The sequence below is a fragment of the Phacochoerus africanus genome, chromosome 10 (assembly GCF_016906955.1).
Source record: "Phacochoerus africanus isolate WHEZ1 chromosome 10, ROS_Pafr_v1, whole genome shotgun sequence".
Taxonomy (NCBI): Eukaryota; Metazoa; Chordata; class Mammalia; order Artiodactyla; family Suidae; genus Phacochoerus; species Phacochoerus africanus.
In genome coordinates, this window is record NC_062553.1 from 116514344 (window position 1) to 116530772 (window position 16429).

A 16429-nucleotide genomic window follows, 5' to 3' on the forward strand; every position below is an offset into this window, starting at 1 on the left:
ATGATAGCACTTTAAAATGACCGTGGGGGAGAATAGAAGCAAAGGAAATAATTAGGAAATTATTAATTCATGAAAAAAAGGAAATTAAGAGTGGTAAGAATGGGAAAGGTGTGAATAAGCTGAATTTGGGAGTATGGGTGGAAAAGAAAGTTATAGAAGTTCTTTCCGAACAAGTTCAATGTCCTCAGTGAAGTCAGAAGCAAGCTAGCAGAGAGAATACAAGGAAAAATGCCTGTATACATGTTCAAGTGTGACAGGGATTCAAGATCTGGAAAAGATGGCCAAGTATTTTTTTTTTTTTTTTTAAGGTCCCTCCAAAACCACCACTAAGATTCAAGGACTATAGTTGTTCTTGGTTGAAAGTTACAAAAGTGTTTTATACATATACAACATTAACTACATGATCACAGATCCTCCCAGAAACCATCACTTGTTCACTCAATCTTTTCAACTTAAAAAAGCCCACAGGGGAGTTCCCGTCGTGGCGCAGTGGTTAACGAATCCGACTAGGAACCATGAGGTTGCGGGTTCAGTCCCTGTCCTTGTTCAGTGGGTTAACGATCCAGCGTTGCCGTGAGCTGTAGTGTAGGTCGCAGATGCGGCTCGGATCCCGTGTTGCTGTGGCTCTGGCGTAGGCCGGTGGCTACAGCTCCGATTCGACCCCTAGCCTGGGAACCTCCATATGCCGCAGGAGCGGCCCAAGAAATAGCAAAAAAAGACAAAAAAAAAAAAAAAAAGAAAGCCCACAGTGGAATTCCTGTTGTGTTTCAGTAGGTTAAGAATCTGACTAGTATCCATGAGGATGCAGGTTCAACGCCTGGCCTTTCTCAATGGGTTAAGGATCTGGCATTGCTGCAAACTGTGCTTTAGGTCAGCAGCTGCAGCTCCTATTCAACCCCTAGCCTGGGAACTTCCATACACCCTGGGTGCTGCCCTAAAAAGGAAAGAGAGAGAGAAGAAAAAAGAAGAAGCTGAATTAACAAACTAATTTAATACTGGGAGGGAAAGGTTTGGTTAGATTAACATCTGCAAAGAGGGGTAAACATTTCTAGTGCCTCTATTTGCATTGCAACTTTCTTTCAGAATACATTTCTTCATTTGCACCAAGACTCTCGTTTATGCCTAAAATATCCTATGAGATCAATAGAGGCAAGCAATACTTTACTTTCTGATGAGGAAACCGAAACACAAGAACGGTGAAAATAACTTTCATAAGGTGTAGTCTACTTTAGCATGGCTAACTTGTTCCAAAGTCAAAGTCCATGTCATATGTGAATAGACATTCATACCAAAAAGGTTGTAGTGCTATTTGTGAATTTAGGGACTACCAAAGTTCTCAGCAGAATCCCACGAGAATGTCAATAGTCTTCATAATTCACTTTCTTGGGATAGCAAGACTGAAAGACCAAACTGGGCCTTACATACATACATATGAGACAAGATACCACAGATAACAAAGGTTTTGCTTTCATACAGTTTAGTCATGATGTATTATAATGTGGCATGTATAATGGAGAGTGTAAAGAAATATACGAAGCAAGAATTGTAGCACTTTTGTTAATAGAAAAGTAAAATTTACTCTTTTAAGTACACTTTTGCCCCTTTACTAAAAAAACGTTTTATTAAAAATAAAATATTTAATAACAAATAAAAGGGTAACAAAATAACAATCTGAAGAGTGCAGTTTGAAGAACACTGCATTAGAGATTTCTAGGGTCTTTTTTTGTTTTAAGTCCTATGACTCAAAGGATAAACTGAAAGAGCAATGACAATGGATTTCAGTTTACAAGACTGGTCTATAAGGAAGGGACATTTGAAGTCTTAATTTTAAAATCTAGGTGATGGTTTAGGGAGTTACTACTATGGCTCAGCAGAAATAAACCTGACTAGTATCCATGAGGATGTGGGTTCGACTCCTTGCCTTGCTCAGTGGGTTAAGGGTTGGCAAATGGCTTGGATTTGGTATTGCTGTGGCTGTGGCATAGACCAGCAGCTACAGCTCATATTCGACCCCTAGCCTAGGAGCTTCCAATGCCACATCTGAGGCCCTGGAAAAAAAGTTAAAAAAAAAATAAAAAAAAAAAATCTAGGTGATGGCTTAAATTTGAGTTGACTAAAGGCATTTTTCTTTGAAAAATAAACAGAAAAAAATGTACAATGACAGAAATATCTGTTTCATCTCAAACTACTGAAGAGATAGAAAGATTTTAATTCAGGAAACATTAATAATCACTATGGTTGGGAGAATCTAAACATATACAAATGTACGCAATGACCTTTTCTTCTAGTCTTACCAATGCTTCTTTGACCTTTTCTAGACAACTTAAATCTATTTCACAAGAGAAGGTAAAAATGTCCACATTAATTAGAAAAATGCTACAAGACATTGTTAACAGACAAGTCCAAACCTTCTACCTCTATTCTCTAAAAGCAATCTGGCAAAATACAAATCACCAACACTTTCTATGGCAGTGCTGGCATGGGGACCTGGGGACGGGAAGCTGTCCATATGGAGACCTGGAGCTAGTCCATGTTCTGCTGACAGTTAGTGACATGAATTTAGGGAAGTCACGTATCATCTCTGGGTACCCCAACTTCCCTCTTTCCTATAAGGCCCACACTTAATTTGGCAATTTAAAACTTGAAGAGCAAACTCTGACACTTCTTAATTTCCTGTGTGCACTAGCAGTTAAATTGTCATGCATTTTCTTATAAATCTATCTAATCTCTCTTCCCTTTTCTGCCTCAGTTCTATTATTATAACCCATTTTCTCAACCTCACCCCCTATTCCTCTAAACATGTCAGCACAATGATATTGCTAAAGAACTGAATTTACCTTGTTACTTACCTGCTTCAGTTGTTCCTCAATTTTGATACAATAGCATGTAATAATCTTTAGATTGGCCTGAGGGTTTTAAAAAACTGACCTCACCCATTTTTCCAACTTCCCTCCCACTACATGCCAACTCTGTACGAGGCGGCCTGCCCTTGCCCTCTTCCTAGTGCACCTCTGCCTTCCAAGCCAACATCTTTATTTCACTCCATCTCATGCTGTTTCTCCTCTGCTGGGATGCCATTCCTTACTATTTATTTGTGTTATGGCTGACAGTGTAAGGGCTATGAGACTGTAAACTGTATAAAAATAATTTTAACTAGAATTTTTTTTTTTTTTTGGTCTTTTTAGGGGCACACCTGCAGCCTACGGAAGTTCCTGGGAGGCCAGGGGTCGAATAGGAACTGTAAGCTGTAGCTGCCGGCCTATGCTACAGACACAGCAACTCAGGATCTGAGTCTCGTAAATGACCTACACCACAGCTCATAGCAACTAGATCCTTTAACCCATTAAGCAAAACCAGGGATTGAACCCGAATCCTCAGGGATACTAGTTGGGTTTGTTACCACTGAGCCATAGTGGGAGCTCCTAGAACTTTTTTGTTTCAACTTCATTGAGATATAAATGACAAATAAAACCAAAAATTATAATGTACACAATATGATGAATTGGCACATCCACTGTAAAAGAATTCCCTCCATCAAGTTAATTATTACACCCATTACCTCACACATTTAGGTGCTTTTTGTTTGTTTGTTAGGGTGGGGTTTTGTTTTGTTTTGTTTTGTTTTGGTAAGGACTTTTTTTTCCCCCCTGGCTATTTCCATAGCATGCAGAAGTTTCCAGGCCAGGTATCAACCCCGAGCCACAGCAGTGACAACATCAAATCCTTAACCACTAGGCCACCAGGGAACTCCCTTGGTGAGAACATTTAAGTTGTACTCTCTTAGCAAATTGCAGTCATACAACACAGTGTTATCAACTATACCAACATGTTATAAATTAGATGCTAAGACTTTATTCATCTTGCAACTGAATGTTTGTACCCTTTTACTCACTATGCAAATTCTTCTTAACCTTCAAGACCCAGACTATAACCTGCCACCTTCTTTCATGGTCTTCTCTATCTGTTTAAGTCTAGATGGGCCTTGCCATTCTTTGAACTTCCGAAGTTCTCATCTGTATCACTTGCTTGGGTACCCGGGTAAATGTTTATTAGTGATATGTGATTAAGCTGTTTAAAATGTTCTGATTTTCTCTGAATCACTCTGGAAAGACTTTTACTACTCTGGGGCTTTGTGCTATTTCTCATCCCCAATGCTCTTCCCTAATGTAACTTTATAGTACATGTGTATTCCTTTTTCATATTTTTACTCAAAAAATAACTTTATCATGAGGTCTTTTCTGACTACTCCAATTCCAAACTCATCATACCTCCTATTCCTTTTTCTGCCAAAATGTTTATGCTTCCCACTTCTTGGTATTAAACATACTAAACACTTTTATTTATGCCTGCCTCCCACTCTATCAACAAGCAAGGAGCCTTTTGTCTCTTTTGCTCATGAATGCATCCTAGTTCCTGGATTTGATAAGTAATCAAGAAATACTTTTTGAATGAATTCACAATTAAAAAAGTAAAAGCAATACTAGTAAGAGTGATTAATAATAATAACAAATGCTAATATAAAACTGAGAACTTACTATGTGCCAGGTCCTGCACATATTATCCATATAATATTATGTAATTCTATTATTTAACTTTGACCTATTTTACTCCTTGCCAAATAAAACAAGGATTAAAGACGTTAAATAACTTTCCCAAGAACATACAGCTAATAAACATTACTAAAAATAAGTCCTTGAATTATTTACTACTGAAAATAAGTCCTAAGCTGAGCTTATCCAACTGTAAAAATTAAATGCAAAATTAGATTCTTTTTGGCTGTGAGGGGAATACTCCAAGAGTTACTTGAAAATGTATTTTTTAAATAACAGCTAATATATCAATTTCCTGTCCTGTTTTCTTGTAATTTATCTTACACCATTCGTTAAACTTTTGCTCTTCCTATTTACCTGTCCTTCATGAAGAGAAAATCTTCTGACTCATGTTATGACTTAACTAAAGAGATGAAAATTTATCTTAAAAACGTGTCTCAGGAGTTCCCGTCATGGTGCAGCAGAAATGAATCCAACTAGGAACCATGAGGTTGTGGGTTCCATCCCTGGCCTTTCTCAGTGGGCTAAGGATCGGCATTGCCGTGAGCTGTGGTGTAGGTCACGGATGCAGTTTGGAACTGGTGTTGCTGTGGCTGTGGTGTAGCCTAGCAGCTGTAGCTCCAATATGACCTCTAGCCTGGGAACCTCCATATGTCACAGGTGCAGCCCTAAAAAGCAAAAAAAAAAAACCCATGTCTCAGTTCTCATGTTAAGGCCAAGTACAGAATGAGTAGCCACAGTGACCACAGTGAGAGGTAAAGCATCCACTAAGGGAGGAGGGGGAAAGCAAAGAATGCTTTATTCATTATTACCTAAGATTTTCCAGCATGAGAGGGGAAAGAGGAAGTCTATTTTCAGTGACAATGATTACTCTAAAAACATTAACATGCAAGGGGAAATTTTTCATTCTGAGAGTTACCACTGTTTTGAGTTCTCTTTCCCTTACACAGTGACTTAAAATGCCCACGGCAGAGAGGTAATCTAGGCAGATGGATTTGCTCTGTGTCTTGAAAATGGCAACATCCAGGAATCATGGGAGTTGAACTGAGGACACACTGGACAGCGTTTCTCAGCACCAGGTCAGACTCTAAGAAGTATCAAGTGGCAGAGTGGATACTTATACCCTCAGGCATCAGGAAGGAGGGCAGAGATTACAGCTACACAGGCTTTTTAGAAGATTTGCCATGCTGAATGCATAAACAAGATTCAGTGAAACTGAAGCTGAATTACCTGCTAAAGAGTTACAAGTGTGGGAAAAAGAAGCCTAATATTTCTTTTTCTTTAGCTAACTTGCATTTTCTTTCCTACAGTGCCTCTACAATTTTAAATGGCTCATAGTACCAGCAAAATATATAGAGTTCATCCTAAGGTTCATCTTAAATATTTTTGGGAAAAAAATACATCAATTCCCTGCTTCTATATGTCTATGTAAATGATAATGATCTCATATTAAAAAAAAAAAAACCTTCAGATTGAGACACTCATTAGCAGGTCAGTGACATGAACTATATGAATATAATGAAAAAAGTGCCTTTCTCTTCATTAGCACTTCTATTTGTATTTTCAGAAAAATCAAGTAGGCTCTCCTGAGATATGTCATTTTAAAGTTGAGTTCTCTGCTAGTTCTACAAAGCCAAGCTGCTGTGAAACTCAGCTGCCGAGGCTCAAGAGGTGCCCACTTTTAGACCAGCAAATAACAACAAATAACACTTTTTTGGGGGGTCCTCAACAAGATTGCGAGAAAGTGGCCATAAGTGAGGTATGAATGGAGTGGAAAAATAAAGTGACAAGTGGTTCAAGATAGCACCTTTCTCCATGCTTATCTTTATATCTGAATGGTTCTTATCTCTCTTTCATTTAAATGGCAGACATTAATAAATCTGATAAAAATCTTCCTTTTCTCCTAAAAATGAAATGTATATACATAAAAGTACACAACCTAAGGGGATCCATAGACCTTAAAAACTAACCTACATGTCCTAAGCACAGAGGAATTTGAGAGAGTACAGAGTAACTTAGAGTTGAAGGCTGGAAGAGAGACTGACCATTAAACTGGGAATAAACTTAGACTTGCACACAAGTGCCACTGTCCCCAGAGTCTTACCAGCAGCTCTGTCCCTCACTGCTCCTCCTGGATCATGGCCTGTTGGCTGCTGCTGTGCCCATCTCCTGCTTCCATGCGTGGTAACTCAACAGGAGTGAGGGTAGGTAGACAATCTTGAGAGGGTCTGCTGCTGAATGTTGGCCAGCCTGGAAAAGATACAGAGTTTGAATATTTTTAAGTTAGCAAAAAGGAACAAGGCATGTACATCTGGTAGGAAAGCTATTAAAGGTTTTAGGTGACTATAATTAGATATTTCCACCATGCCATTGGCTGTGAAAAAACTGGGGGTTGGAGGATCTTTCTCAAAGTAATAAAACTCCCAACTGCACCACAGTATATTGTCCAATAGGTGTAGAGCAGTTTGTAATATCCAAAGCATCTGTGCCTACATCAGTGAACCTTACAGCCTGATTAATTAATCAGGTGTGATAATCAATTAGGTTTGCAACCAAGTGGCTTGTGTTCCTTCATCTGTTGAATCCAACAGTTCTCAGACTTGGTTATAATAGTATCACCTGGGTGTGAGGCTGAGGCCTCATGCTCAAAGACTCTGATTTTTTGGCCTAAAATGATTTTGTATTCCCCAGGTATTCCTAAAGTGCAGCCAGGATTGAGAATCATTAGTTTAAGTCCTTGTATTTGCTGAGATGTAGCACTAACAGTAAATGTTTATTCTTGAATATATTACATCAAGGCAATGTGCTAAGTGCTGTGGAAAATGTAAAGCATTATAATGTGTGGCCCCTGTATGCAGAGGCTTTAATTTAGCTGACACATACTTTCAAAGACCACATAATAAGATAAATACTTTAAAAATACAACCAAAGGAAGACTTCCCTGGTCAAAGATGTAGTGAAAATCTTGGGTGCCACAAAAACTAGAGGCAACCAAACAAACATCTAAATAAGAAAAAGTTTAATGCATGAGGAAAGGCTTCTTTTGAGTTTTAGGGGGCAGGATGAAATCCAGAGAAAAATAGAGCATAGGGAGAAGGCACTGTTTTCAGGAAAAGTCACAGCTGTAAGAATATGCAAAACAAATTAAGGAAGACTAAAAAGCCCATTCTGATTGAAGGATTTCTCTAAAGGAGCATTAGGAGAATCTGGAGACACAGTTCTAAACCAGAATGTAAAGCATATTGGTAAAATGGCAAAGGAGTTGAGCCATTTTCCAGACTATCTGGAAATACTATCTGAAATAGTACTGGAAGCTGTTGAAGGCTCATGTCCCAAGAGATCCTAGTAAATTTACTGGGTTCTTAGTAAATGCCAGACACTGTGCTAGAAGCACTACATATGTTAGCTCAGTTAACACAAATATCTGGAGAGGTAGTTACTATTATTCCTATTTTACAGAGTAAGACGAGAGGTCACTTAACTTTCTCAAAGTTACAAAGCAAGAAATAGTAAGTTGAGAATGGGACATGCTGTTTCTTTAGCAACATGGCATCATAAAAGTTGTGAATTAAAATACAGGGGTTTTAAAAATTGAGATATAATTCACATACCATAAAATTTATTCTTTTGAAGCATATAATTCTGTGGGCTCAGCATATTTAAAAAGTTGTGCCATTACTGACACTGTCAAATTCCAGAACAATTTCATCACTCCTGAAATAAATCCAGTTCCCATTAGGAGTCAGTTCTCATTCATCCCTCCTCCACCTAACTGACCTTCTGTCTCTATGCATTTGCCTATTCCGGATAGCTCAAATATGTGAAATCATGAAAAGTTTGGACTTTTGTTTCTGATTTCTTTCACTGAGCATAATGTTTTTAAGGTTCACCTATGTTTTAGTGTGTATCAGTACTTCATTCCTTTTTATGGCTGAGTAATGTCCTATTGTGGAGATGACCACATTCTATCTATTCATGGTGAATATTTGGGTTATTTCTACAGCTGGAGTATTATAAATAATGCTAACATTCATTTACAAGCCATTTTCTATGGAAAATATATGTGACATAAAATTTACTATTTAAGTCATATTTTAAGTGTATGGTTCTGTGGCATTAAGCACATTTACACTGTTGTGGAAACATCACCACCAGCCTTCTCTAGAACTTTTTCATTTTCTGAACCTGAACTTGTAACCACTAAGAACTCCCCAATTTCCCTTCTCCCAAGCCCCTGGAAAACACAATTTTACTTTTTTGTCTCTATGAATTTGACTATTCTAGGTCCCTCATACAAGCAGAATCTTATTCATCATTTTGTGGCTGGTTATTTCACTTAGCATAATGTTTTCAAGATTCATCTATGTTGTCACATGTCAGAATTTCCTTCTTTTTTAATGGAATACTATTCTGCCTTATATGTATGTGCCACATTTTGCTTTTCCCAATTATCTGTTGATAGACACAGGCTGCTTACACTTTTAGGCTATTGTGAATAATGCTGCTTTGTACATGGGTATTCGTTGTTTATAAGTTTTTGTATGGACATAAATTTTCAATTCTCTTGGGAGCAAAATTCCTAGAAGGGGATTGCAGGTCATATGGTAATTCCATGTTTAACCTGTTGGGGAAGCGTCAGACTGTTTTTTTATGAAGTCTCTACCATTTTATATCCTCATCAGCAAATATATGAGGGTTCCAATTTTTTGATGCCCTCATGAACACTTGTCTTTGTTTGTTTTAAGCCATCCTATTGGGGTTATAAATCATTACATAAGATACTGGCTTGCTGCAGTAGTTCAGATGTAAAGTGGTAGGTCTGAACAAGAGGGTGGCAGAGGAAATGAAATAAAATGATCAAGCAGGGAAATATTACTGATTGAGAGATGAGCAGACATTAGTAACACTGTAGACGTAGGGAAGAAAAGACTCAATTATGGTAATAAAGCTTTGAGTTTGGATGCCTAGAAGAATGATGGTGTTAATCAGAGATAATTCTACAAAGGAATTTGAAAAGATAAACTTTGACACGATGGATTTGAAGAATCCACGCATTCCAGATAAATGATTATCAAGAGGTTACAGGTGGACACAATGAAATAGCCCAAGATTTTAGAAAAGGTCAAAGCAGCATTGGTAAGACTAGAAGAGGATCGTGGTCTCTATATGCTTAGACTCCTAAGACTGGGCTTAGCAATTTATGGACCAAACACTGAGGAAGGAATACTTTCTTTCCTGTTTTCTGTTTGAAAGAGACCACAAGGCTCTAATGAGAACACAGTTCCTCAATGGTCAATGACCTTGGCTTTGTTCATTTTTGGAAAGTCTCCAACATGATAGCAATCAGGAATTAATACAGCGATAACTCAGGTGCTTGGGTACCTGATTTGAATGAGAAGCTTAATAATACTATTTAGCATGCTCTGGTATACAATCTCAAAGGAAATGTAAAACATTATTAGTCCGCTTATACATTGGGTCTTTCCTCTGACCTGATATACTAATATCTCAAGGAAAAAAATCAATTAGAAGGCATAACAGAATAAACATGAAGGGTAACTGCTGCCAAAGACAGGGGGGTTAAGGTAAGAGCCACAGAGAAGAGAGAGAAAGACAGAGAGAGAGAGTGAGAGAGGGAGAGAGAGGGCAGAGGAGGGAGAGAGAGAGAGGAGTGAGGGATTGATTGATTCAAGAATGAAAGCCTCCCACACATATATCTACATTTTTGATTGAATGAAAGAAACCTTATGGTCAAAAATCACAATCTTTCTAAGGATAATGTTTCAAGACAGATTTTTCTTTTGTTTTCCTAAATTGAAGCTTATTCTGGTATTTTATCTTCATTAACTATTCACTGTGTTTTAAAAGGATGTCTTTCTGCAACATCTCGCAGAATGTAGAGGAAAAAATAACAGTTACAATAAAAATAGCTATCAGTTATGTTCCTTAGCACACACGTTGTGGGTGGCCATTCTCTCGGAGCCTGTGCTCTTATCCACCATGCATCACAGCCTCCAACAGCCTGTAGGAGATTCAATGAAGAATATATTTCATTTTGGTGAAAGGTAAATTTTTCTGTATTTCAAATCCTAGTAGCAGATGCTTTCCTTCAAAAATGGAACAAAACTTTTCTTTACAAACCAGCCACTCTCCCTATAAACATGTATATATCAACACACACTAGGCATCGTGTATAGAAATCTTTCTCTGAGGTCTTACATGCATTATCCTTTCAACAGATGGACCATGACTGATCAAGCAAGCACTAAATACTTCCATCAGAAACAGGGCACTATGCTTGTCCTGCAAGGTCTAGTCCTTCCTCTCCCCTTCCATGCTACTGACCACCCTCACTGCATGTCTCTTCAAAGCTTCCCACCCAGAGGTGTTCCCTTCCTGTCCTGCTGCCTTGGCTCCTTCCCTGATCTATGTAAACCTCCTCCAGGCCTAAATGGGGTCAGACTGGAAGGTCACCGAACAGAGGTTACTGACTGTGGCAGAGTCTATCCTCACAAATCAGTTCTGCTCCCTCTCCCCCTCCCTCACCCTGCTAAGGCTCATTCTCCAGCACTCTCTCTCTCTACCCCTCATATCTACAAGTAAATGATCCCAACTGTAAGGTACCCAAAGGGAAGTGCTATTTCAGAACGTCAGCTACTTGGCAGAAATGGCTGTTCTATTAATGCCTATTAAAAAAAGAAACTACAGTAATTAAAACTCTAAGAAGAAAACTAAAGTCCTCATGTATACTCACTCCCTGCTCTTCCTAACACAGACAAAGTGGTGACTCCAAGGAAAAATTCAGCAAGTGTTTACAGAACAAATTCCACTAAGATAAAAAATATACACACCAAACAAGGTTGTTTCTAATGAAGAGCCTTTATAGAACTGAAACTGCCAAAGCTGAAATATTAGCCAGCAGTTATAAACTGTATGACATAGTATTTCTATTGCACAAAGAAGTTAAGAACCAAAGACAGAAATGGATAGGTACAGGTATAAATTCACTTGGTATTGTGTGTATTGTAGATTATCAGATCAATTTACATACTTTTAAAAAGAAGCAAACAAAAATTATGAGGAAATAGATGATTTAAAAAAATCAAAAAAAATTAAAAAATTAAAAAATCAAGATGGAAAATCAACATTAAAACAAAATAGAGAAAAATCAAGCAGAATAATCATATATAATTTCTTGCATCTGAAATGCAAATATTTCTATGACACTCTGACACGTGCTAGTACCTGATGTCTTTGGTCAGAGACTAGGCTGTTATAAACCAGTGGAGGTGTACCCAATGTCTTAACTCTGAAAAGCCAATAGAGGGTATAATTTGTATTTCACCCACTAAAATAAGAAACATAATTCTCTATAATAGAACTGCTATTCCAACATCCAAGCATTTTGAGGCTCCCTTCTAGAAATTCTACGTAGTAGAGGAGAGGAAAGGGCAAAGAGGAGAAATGAGATGAAGAAAAAATGTGTGCACCTATTTTAATGTTTTCTTTTCCTCCACACAAAGAACTTTAGGTATTAGTGACTTAATTTCTATGGTTGACTGCAGGACAATATTTCTATCAGGAGCTAGGCTTTGAGCTGAATCTCAGAAGAAAATTCTCACCCATAACGCTCATATATCCATAAGCAAACTAAGGAATTAGGAAGTAACCCAAGTACAAAACCATCTCAGGTTCTAATTCTGCCAATAATCCTCCATTACTCCATAATCTTGAGGCAATCACCTATGGAAACTGAGGATTAGAGAAGTCTATACATTTTTTTTCTTGCTATTTAGGGCCACACCTGTGGCACATGGAAGTTTCCAGACTAGGGGTCAAATTGGAGCTACAGCTGCCGGCCTACACCACAGCCACAGCAATGCAGGATCCCAGCCACGTCTACAACCTGTATCACAGCTCACGGCAACACTGGATCCCCAACCCACTGAGTGAGGCCAGGGATTGAATCCAGACACTAGTTGGATTGTTTCTGCTGCATCATTCATGGGACTCCTATAAAGTACTAAATTATGTTCTTTCCATTCCAAACCAAGTTTGAGGCATTATGATGCTATGACTTAGACACTAATTTGACAGAGATAAAACAAACACCCATATGAATAAAAGAGATATTACACAATGAAAAAGGTGTAAAAACATGAACAAAATTATTCTCACAAGATTATCCTAATTTAAATACCTTCATATTGGAGCTCCCATAGTGGCTCAGTGGTTAAAGAATCCGACTACGAACCATGAAGTTGCAGGTACGATCCCTGGCCTTGCTCAATGGGTTAAGGATCTGGCATTGCCATGAGCTGCAGTATAGGTTGCAGATGTGGCTTGGATCCTGCATTGCTGAGGCTCTGGTGTAGGCTGGCGGCTACAGCTCCAATTAGACCCCTAGCCTGGGAACCTCCATATGCCGTGGGTGTGGCCCTAGAAAAGATAAATAAATAAATAAATAAATAAATAAATAAATAGCTCCACATAGTTGAGACTTGATCATGGGGAATTCCCATTGTGGCTCAGTGGTAATGAATCTGACTAGTATCCATGAAGATGTGGGTTTGATTTCTAGTCTTGCTCAGTGGGTTAATGGTGACAAAATGAAATGTTGGCATTGCCATGAGCTGTGGTGTAGGTTGCAGATGTGGCTTGGACCCTGCGTTACCGTGGCTGTGGCGTAGCCCGGCAGCTACTGCTCTGATTCAACTCCTAGCCTGGAAACTTTCATATACCACAGATGCAGCCCTAAAACACACACACACAAATGTGATCATGAAAAATTCTCAAACTATAAACTGATAAATCATACTGCTTATTGATTTCAAAATATTCTTTTACAATGTCTATTCTATTCCTTTAGATTTGGTAATTTCATATAATAAAGCCATGTAATAGGTTTTTCAGAATAATGAGGCTACTGCTTTGGTTCATCAAGACTTGAGTTGCTAATTACATCCATTTGTAACAGCCACAGATTGAGGATCAGTAACTTGGTAGACTGCAAAAGCTTTACAGAAAAGCTGCTTCAAATCTTTTAACATTAACCTAGATATTTTTTAAATGAGTTCACTTTCCCTATATTTTAAGAAAATTATTATGTGTATATTAACCCCACCTTCCCATTTCTTTAAGACAGATGGGAAGTAAAAGAAGGAATTTTTAATAATTATTATATAAATGATGCATAACCCAAAGAATATCTTCATACAAGGATGCTGTAAGTCATACAAGCTAGTTTAGAGCCATTACATTAATAACATCAATACAAACACCAAAGGATCAGTGAGAAAATCTGTAATGCTTGATGAGATAGCAATGAAATTTTATACCATAAAACTGCCAACATTTGATACATCACTTTTTTAAAAAGCAATATTACTTCAGTTATAATACTATCTACATTTTCATTCTAAAAATGTAAACAAGGATATTTCATCAAAACTTATTTCCAATAAGAAGGCAAAAGAAAGCGGAAAACTCCGCAAAATTCCCAAAGACTCTAATTTAATCTTTTTCCTTAACACAGAATAGTACATGGGAAAGATTTCAGAACATATAGGAAAACTCCCACATGTTTACCTGGATTGCTAAAAGCAAATTATACATTTTACAAAATTGGAGGTGTTATAAACACGACATAAAATACTTCTATTGTAATACATTCTCAAAAACAGTTTAGTAAACATCAAGACAAATAAATGATGATTCTCTTGCTATACATGAGTGACAATCAAAATATTTAACAGCTGCTATGTCGAAGCATGGGCCATAGTGCTGAAGGAGGGTCTGAGAGGCCACCTACGGGCCAAATATTATTATTTTAGATTTAGGACTGTGGGGAGGCTGAGGGAGTCATGGAGAGGGAGCCACAGTGTCTCAGAGAGGACAGCAGAATTCTCTTGGAAATATTTTGATAACCATCAGTGCAGCCACACTCATGTACACCTGCTACATATCAGCTCTGGATATTTGTATGATTCTTAAATAAAGGATTTTTTTAAGGCATTAAGCAACTGTTAAAAGTCTTTGCAAATGCATCACTTGTTATTGGAGGAAATGTAACTATTAACTTTAGCAGTAGCTAGAAACATGGGAAAATTTGCTGAAAGAAATGAAAACTTAAAGATGAAAGGGATTTTTTAATTTTCAAAATTATACATGATGTCTATGATATTGAAATTATTTAAAAATTAAAAATTAAAATATGACATTAAACTTCCAAGTGGTCACCAGGGTAACAGGATGTAAATATATTTCTCCCTAAATAAAGAAAATGTTTAGTACAAAGCTGTGTATTCAATCACACTTAAGACTGGAGAGACATATAAACAAATAATATATGTTTATAAACAGATATTTTAATAACAAAATTATGATATAATGTCTTTATAACATTATCATTTTCAAATTAAACTGGATTTTCATGTACTTCTTGGAGATGGTTTACACCTACTGCTGCTTAGAAGTTGACTTCTTAAGAACAAGCAGTTTGTATCTGCTAGTCTCAGTCTCCTAATTTATCCCTCTTCAAACAAACTACTGTGTATAAAATAGATAAACAACAAGGTCCTACTGTATAGCACAGGGTATTATATTAGATATACTCTAATAAACCATAATGGAAAAGAATATGAAAAAATATATACCTACACTGTATACCTTTGCTGTATACCAGAATCACTTTGCTGTATACTAGAAACTACCACAACACTGTAAATCAATTATACTTCAAAACAAACAAAAAGCAAAACAAGCAGATCACAATGTTGAAGAAATGGCAGCATGATTAAAAAACATTTGATGCCATGCTCCTGAGATGTAGCTGAGGGTCTATATAGAACTTCACATTAAAAAAAAAAATGTTTTAAACCTTTTTTTTATTTGCTAGATCTTCTAGGTAGAATATACACATCTAAAGAGAGCAGGAATTTATTGTTGTTGATTGTTCTCTTGCTGAAAGGGATTAAAGTCACCTAGCAACCTCTGTGTTGTAGAAACCAACATAAAAAAGGAGTTGGTTGTCAACTACCAGGTCTTCTAAAACGGATGAGTGCAACCAAGCAGGAAAACACTACTTTGCTACAGTACTTTGTCACACACTTTTCATCATATGACAAAGTAAAAATCATCAAGAAACTCCTAAGAAAAAGAAGCTCTTCTAAAAGCATATTAATCGTGACTAAATTGAGAGTTTATAAACCATAACCACACAGACACACATGACCTACACTCCAAAAAAAGAAAAAAAACAAAAGACTTGGCCAAAGAGCATATACAGCATAGCTTAGAGAGGAGGACTAATGATGAAAACTTTGTTAAGGGCTTTAAAATATTCCAGGTAGAAATATAAAGAGCATAATAATAACGATTAATGGCATCAGAGGCTTTATTTTTAAACTTGCTTTTATAGAGGCAAACAAGAAATGAAAATTTAAGAAGGACACGAGGTAGTTAGGGAAAACAACTTTAACATGGAGGAATAAATATGAGGATTTGAGTTATAAAGAATGATAAATGAGCAATACCAATAAAAATGTGAGGAAGTACCGTTTGTGATGATGTCTAGAGAGAGACAAATGGTGAATATTAAAATTTCAGAACTTTTTTTTTTGGAGTGCCATGATATCCCAGAGTGCAAAAATAGCCTCTAAAATAAGTAAGAACAAATTAGCTCCCTTGTAAAGCAAAGAAACTATATATTTTAAAACAAAAAGCCCAATAATTATAGAACATGCACGAATATATTTTATACTCATTCATGCAAGTATGATAACAGAAAAGAGCAGGAATGTGACAATGTTACTTCCTTCTATGTGTTAATGATTGAGGTTTTGGAATGTGGGACAGTTTTTAGAAGTGAAAGAATAAAA

The 16429-nt window shown here is 37.1% G+C and overlaps 1 protein-coding gene across 1 annotated transcript in view; it reads right to left on the bottom strand.

The window, feature by feature from the left end:
- TET2 (tet methylcytosine dioxygenase 2) overlaps positions 1–16429 on the bottom strand; it is a 132498-nt gene that overhangs the window by 89123 nt on the left and 26946 nt on the right. The window contains exon 2 of the mRNA XM_047799514.1: positions 6655–6800. The gene's annotated coding sequence lies outside the window, so the exon portion shown is untranslated. The remainder of the gene's footprint in view (positions 1–6654; positions 6801–16429) is intronic.